Here is a 6,000-nt window from a genome sequence, read left to right on the forward strand (position 1 = left end):
ATACCACTGCATCAATAACATGTGCCTACTTTATCTACACAAGATGAAACCAGCAAGCAATGAGACATGAATGAATTGCTGGGAAAGTTTATTTTTAAACTCTGACATGACACAGAATATACTTTGCAATACAAATTCTGAAGTTAATTCATTAAATTCAGAACATTCAAACAGGTAAATAATTTCAAAACAGAACAATCACCAGTTTTGCTTTAAAATATTTAATGATTTCATTACAGCAAACTGAGAACAAACTATTAGATAAACAATTAAAACCCCACTTATACCAAAGTACCATCAGAATCATAGGTACTATTTTGAAGTTTGTAGAAGCAGCACAGTAATGCCTTTGCAGATCAGTCTTCATACTTCATACAGAGCATGCAGCAGAACTACTAGCAAACAGAAGCTGGTTTTCTCTGAACACTAATTAGAAACTCAAGAATGCAAGTCATGAGGGCAGGAAGAAAGACAAATCCTTAAGAAAAATATGACTTACCAGACAGATGAGTTTAGCTGTGTCTCAAATGCAGAGGAAGTAAGAAATTTCTGTATATGTAGATCTTGTTTATTTAGCCCTTTATGAAGGTTTCTCTCAAGAAATTAATTTAACTCACATGTGAGAGTCTGCAAAAGAAAACGAGAAAGAATCTGAGCTGCTGGCTGATGTTTTTATTCTAAGAACATTTGAGCTATTTTCAGCAGCAATGGGCTTGCCTACAATCAAAATGAAAATGCAGTACAGAATAACCAGCCTCCCAACCCAAGCTAAAAAAAGATAAAAAAATCAGAAAATCCATAGCAAAAAACTTTGTTCATTGTCCCAATTTTTATTTAAAGAAACAGAGAGCAGGGAACAACCACTGTGGATGATGAATGAAAATACTGTTTAAAGGAAATCTGGGACCTTGAAGACTATTACCTGTAGCTCAGGAAATGAACCACCATGGATATTTTTTTATGTGAAAAACACGCTTTCAGTTTGGTCATCTCTGAAGATGCTTTGCCTTTCTTTACACAAGGGCTCATCTGAGATGGAAGCACTTCTATTTGCATTTAAGTGCATCATATCTGGCTGCTATACACATCTGAGGACAGGACAAATCAGTTTACCAACATTGAAGCCAGTCTAGTTTGTATCTTAAGCTTCCAGTTTCAGCACCAGTGTTATTTTGGAAGCTTAGTGCCCTGAAGCTGCTGGCACTCCATTTTTTCTACCAGGGCCATTCAGTGACATGAAAAAGATCTCCCTGCCCTCTTCTGCCACATCCCCAACCAGCCAGCTTACCCTCCCATAATGTAAAAATATTGGCAAACGTAAAGTATCAATACAAACTAATGACCATAGGAAAAGACCCAAAACCATCTTGATGGGTACATAGAAGCTAATTACTTTGAAGGTAAACTAAGTCAGTGGAAAACCACCACTGTTATTTAACTTTTTGCAGCTTCTTCTGGTAGAGGAGACGCTTCCAAGATGTCCCTCTATATATCGCAGCAATTCTGACAGACACAACTTACTTTGCTTCACCAGAACAACCTTTCATACATGTCCACACTGCTAGGCACCGCCACTGAAAAGCTTGTTACTTTTGTTCAAGGAAAAGTTATGAGATATGAAGTTACTCTCTACTCAAAACCTAAAACAGGCTGGTGTGGTAAAATTACAAAATGTTTCAATATCCATTAAATTTCCAATCAAGTCTGCTTAAGCACACTCACTTGAAAACGTTTTTGAATGCCATGGGTCACCTAAATTTCTGATTTATTTGTGAACAGTAACTATTTGAAAGTTATACTGACACATGAAACAAGATGCCAGACACACAGGCTATTTAGTAAACCATTAAAATAGTAAAATTGTTAAGAACAAACACAAAAAGCCTGTTTGTTCCTGAAGACTCATATAAAAATCACTAGCTATAATACCCTTATAACAATAATGAAAAAGCTGCCGAGTGTGAAAATATACCACAAATTCTTTCTGGATTAGCTCAAAAGCATCCCTTCCATTTGATCCCAACTATTTTTAGTGTTACTGCAGTTAAAAGCAGCTACAACAACAAACACAACCCCACAAACTCTAAATACCAACCACTTAAATTAATCATTATTGCTGCTTCATTCCCAATGGCTAGTTTAGGACTATTATTACCACAAAACTAGTTCACAGAAGTTAAAAAGCTCAGTCTATATTTAACTTGAGATCCATGCACAAAGAGATTTAAGGACTCCAATAGCTTAAATTTCAGACAATGTATGAATGTGTGAATTATAGCCAGCTTGAGAGCTGTAATGGTCAGGTGGAACATGCAGTATAGTTCGTAAATAAATACAAGACCTGTATGTATCAGACAACTCGTGTCAGATGCTACGTTACCTTACTATCCATAATGCTTTCATCTGGTGGTTACAAGCTAAATCAACAAATATCTGTAGGCCAAATACTAATACTACGCAAATATGAAAATAGCAGAATGTGTTAAAATCATTATTAGCAGTACCAATTTACTGCTGAAGTAATACAACACACAATGCTTTGCAGCGCAGCATTTCTTTTCTGAAGCACTTTCTCAGAAGGCAGATTTACCAGTAGCTGATTTACCATCAGCGCTTAAACCATTTTGGCACCTTGTTTCTTCGTACACTTTCTGCAACTGTTTTTTGTAAATAACAATTTACCTATTAGTATTTCTAGCATTTACTAAATGTGACCAAAGCACTGTTTCGGCATATACTGAGATGTGCTTTAACTACTGGATATAAGTTGGATGACCTTTATCTACAGGAAACATTAGATGCCATAAATATCATACATACCATCTAGGTCTCAAAGAGAAATATATCTGTATGTTTATTAGTAAAACAGACAAATATGTCACTACTACCAAGATTATCACCTCATGCTTTTCAGAGACTGATGATAATCATATCTCCCATTTTGTTGCTATCAGCAACACTAAAATCAAGCATATAATTTCTTTAGTGGCACACTGCAGTGCGATTTAATCAATGGTTAGTATTAAGCAATTCAAACATGACCAAGAAGTGTACAGTTCACGCTGCTAATGTAGGTACTTGGTGCAAGTCTCCAAGAGCTCCATGACCAGATGCTACAGGACAGAGTTCTGATAAACCAGAAGAAAGAATCTTGATAGATGACAGAAAAATTGTTCAACGTGCTGATAGACGAAAGAGCTGCACACCTGCTCCACTGCACAGATTCATATAAAGGAAATCTCGACTTTTCTAGACCTAACCTTTCAAACACAGTTGAGTCACTGAAGCTTCACATGGAATGGCTGAAGAAGAATCCTCCTTTTGAGAAGTCTCCCTGTGTACATTTCAAGATATGTAGATGAACACTGTACAACCAGGTGTAATGACATTTTTCTTTGTATTATTCTATACGTGTTTCTATTTGTATCTTTTAATAGTAGTGGAATACCTTCTGGTAACATGATAATGTGTCTAAATGAATCGCACGTTACCTGCCCCAGGAAGAAACAAGGAGTATGGATAAGAATTTTTTCATTTTTTATTTTTTCCAAGTAACCATGTTTCTTAAATTTGAACTGAACTATGCCAGATAACATTAAATGCATTTAACATTAGAAAACGCAAGCACAATGCATGTCCTGTGCATTTGCAGAAGTCTCTTAAGAGAGTTCATTCACAAAACTGACCATTTCAGCCTCTGAAATGAGTATTTCCCAGATTACAGAAAAAATCTACAGAAGGACAGGAGGGAAGCTATCAACCACATACTTTGTCCTGGACTTCAGCTAGTCTTGCTGAAGAAATGTCTTAGACACATATGTTCCTGAAGGATCTTACAAATAAGAATGAACCTTTTTTCAATGTCTCAGGTGTGCTTTCAGTACCTTCCACTGCTGGAAAACAATGGAGCTATGAAGAATTGCGGCCATTCTCCTGGACAGGATGGAATACCTAGTTACACATGGATCATATAAACCACTACTTGTGGTTGTTCCTACATAATGTAAAATAAACAAAAACCGCATGGACTCATGCGTTAGCTGAACCTACTGCCAGGGATGCCTGTCTTCAGACAAATGCATCGTATGCCTATAAAGCCAAAGGATGAAAATAGATGGGAAAAGATTAACCTCCAGTGACATCAGTTTAATTTCTAAAGTTCAGCCAGATGTTAGTATTTTAGGCTTGGCATCATCAGATGAGTTGTAACCGGCCTTCACCTATGCTCAGTATGAACATGCTCAGGAATGAAAGGGTGACAATGGTCACAAGTTGATCAGAACACGTACCTGAACAGTCTGTTTCTTGAGAATTGCTTTGAGGTTCATTTCTTTGACAGAAATAGTCAACACCTCACTTAGAACATTTCTGCTCTATTTCGCTCACAAGATATTTACAATTACCACAAAACTACTAAAAAGTTATTTATTGATGGCCAGTTTATACTTTTTCTCCTACTTAATATATTAGGATCAATCATTATGTGTTAGCATAGGAAATCTGGTATAAATTTTCCACCAGTGAGAGCTTCATTTTTATATATAAACTTCTTTCAAGAAGAATAAAAAAGGAGCTGAGGTAATTTTTCTCCTACTCCAAAATTTCTAGGGCCTCGTTAACCATAAAAGCTTCTTAAATTCTCACTAGGGCAAATCTATGCACTGATCAAAAGCCACAGTAAACTTCCATTAAAGTACAATAATCAAGACTTGACTGAGGATTAACAGGTAGGAAATTTTTAGGTAGGAAAGCACTGCAGACAGCTTTCTTCTATATTAACAGTTCTTGCCCTTCCTCCCTATCATTAAATGCACTTGACATTCTAGCCAGCTTACTTCTAAATACATCTTGATGCCCTATGTCGTCATGCATGCCTCAGCCCCATGTAGTGGCGATAGCTTAAGAATTGTCATATTAGAATGACAGCACATATAACAATGACTACCAATACACATGCAGTTTTCTTTAGTTGGATATGTATGAAAAGGTACTTCAGAAATTTCCTAGACCATCATATGAAAAAGAAGAACTGAAAAGCCTTCAACGTTAAAAAACCCACATAAACAACAAACCCTGAATTTCAGTCTCTTTTACAGTTTCATTAGAGCTACACATTGAAAAAGATGGATCATCTATTGAAAAATAAATTGACTCAAGCTTTCAGAACATAGGATTCAATATTGCAAGAAAGACCATGTAGGCAGCCAAGTTACTGTGATAGTTACATCGGACACTTTTTCCTAACCCTAAAGAAAATAAGTTACCCCAGTGAACTACCCATGGTGAGTATGTTAAAATAATTCAAAAACTCACCCAGAGTGGCTACAATGCAGTCTTGCTCTTATGTACATATCTGTCCCAGCACACATGGCAATAGAATCTTTGGTCAAGACATTTCAAGAAGTGGGAAATGATCTCGATGAGGGGATCGAGTGCACCCTCAGTAAGTTTGTAGACGACACCAAGTTGGGCAGCAGTGTTGATCTGCTTGAGGGTAGGAAGGCTCTGCAGAGGGACCTGGACAGGCTGGATCGATGGGCCCAGGCCAATTGTATGAGGTTCAACAAGGCCAAGTGCCGGGTCCTGCACTTTGGCCACAACAACCCCATGCAGCGCTACAGGCTTGGGGAAGAGTGGCTGGAAAGCTGCCTGGCGGAAAAGGACCTGGGGGTGCTGGTTGACAGCCGGCTGAACATGAGCCGGCAGTGTGCCCAGGCGGCCAAGAAGGCCAATGGCATCCTGGCCTGTATCAGAAATAGTGTGGCCAGCAGGAGCAGGGAAGTGATCGTGCCCCTGTACTCGGCACTGGTGAGGCCGCACCTCGAATACTGTGTTCAGTTTTGGGCCCCTCACTACAAGAAGGACGTTGAGGTGCTGGAGCGTGTCCAGAGAAGGGCAACGAGGCTGGTGAGGGGTCTGGAGAACAAGTCTTATGAGGAGCGGCTGAGGGAACTGGGACTGTTTAGCCTGGAGAAAAGGAGGCTCAGGGGAGACCTTATC

The 6,000-nt window shown here is 38.5% G+C and overlaps 1 protein-coding gene across 1 annotated transcript in view; it reads right to left on the minus strand.

Annotated features, from left to right (window-relative positions):
* The window catches only part of SORBS2 (sorbin and SH3 domain containing 2), a 149,706-nt gene extending 149,082 nt beyond the window's left edge, over positions 1–624 (minus strand). Inside the window, exon 1 of the mRNA XM_009277376.1 lies at positions 500–624. The gene's annotated coding sequence lies outside the window, so the exon portion shown is untranslated. The remainder of the gene's footprint in view (positions 1–499) is intronic.
* Between the last annotated feature and the right edge of the window lie 5,376 nt (positions 625–6,000).

The sequence above is a fragment of the Aptenodytes forsteri genome, unplaced genomic scaffold, assembly GCF_000699145.1.
Source record: "Aptenodytes forsteri isolate BGI_AS27 unplaced genomic scaffold, ASM69914v1 Scaffold65, whole genome shotgun sequence".
In the NCBI taxonomy this organism is placed as follows: domain Eukaryota; kingdom Metazoa; phylum Chordata; class Aves; order Sphenisciformes; family Spheniscidae; genus Aptenodytes; species Aptenodytes forsteri.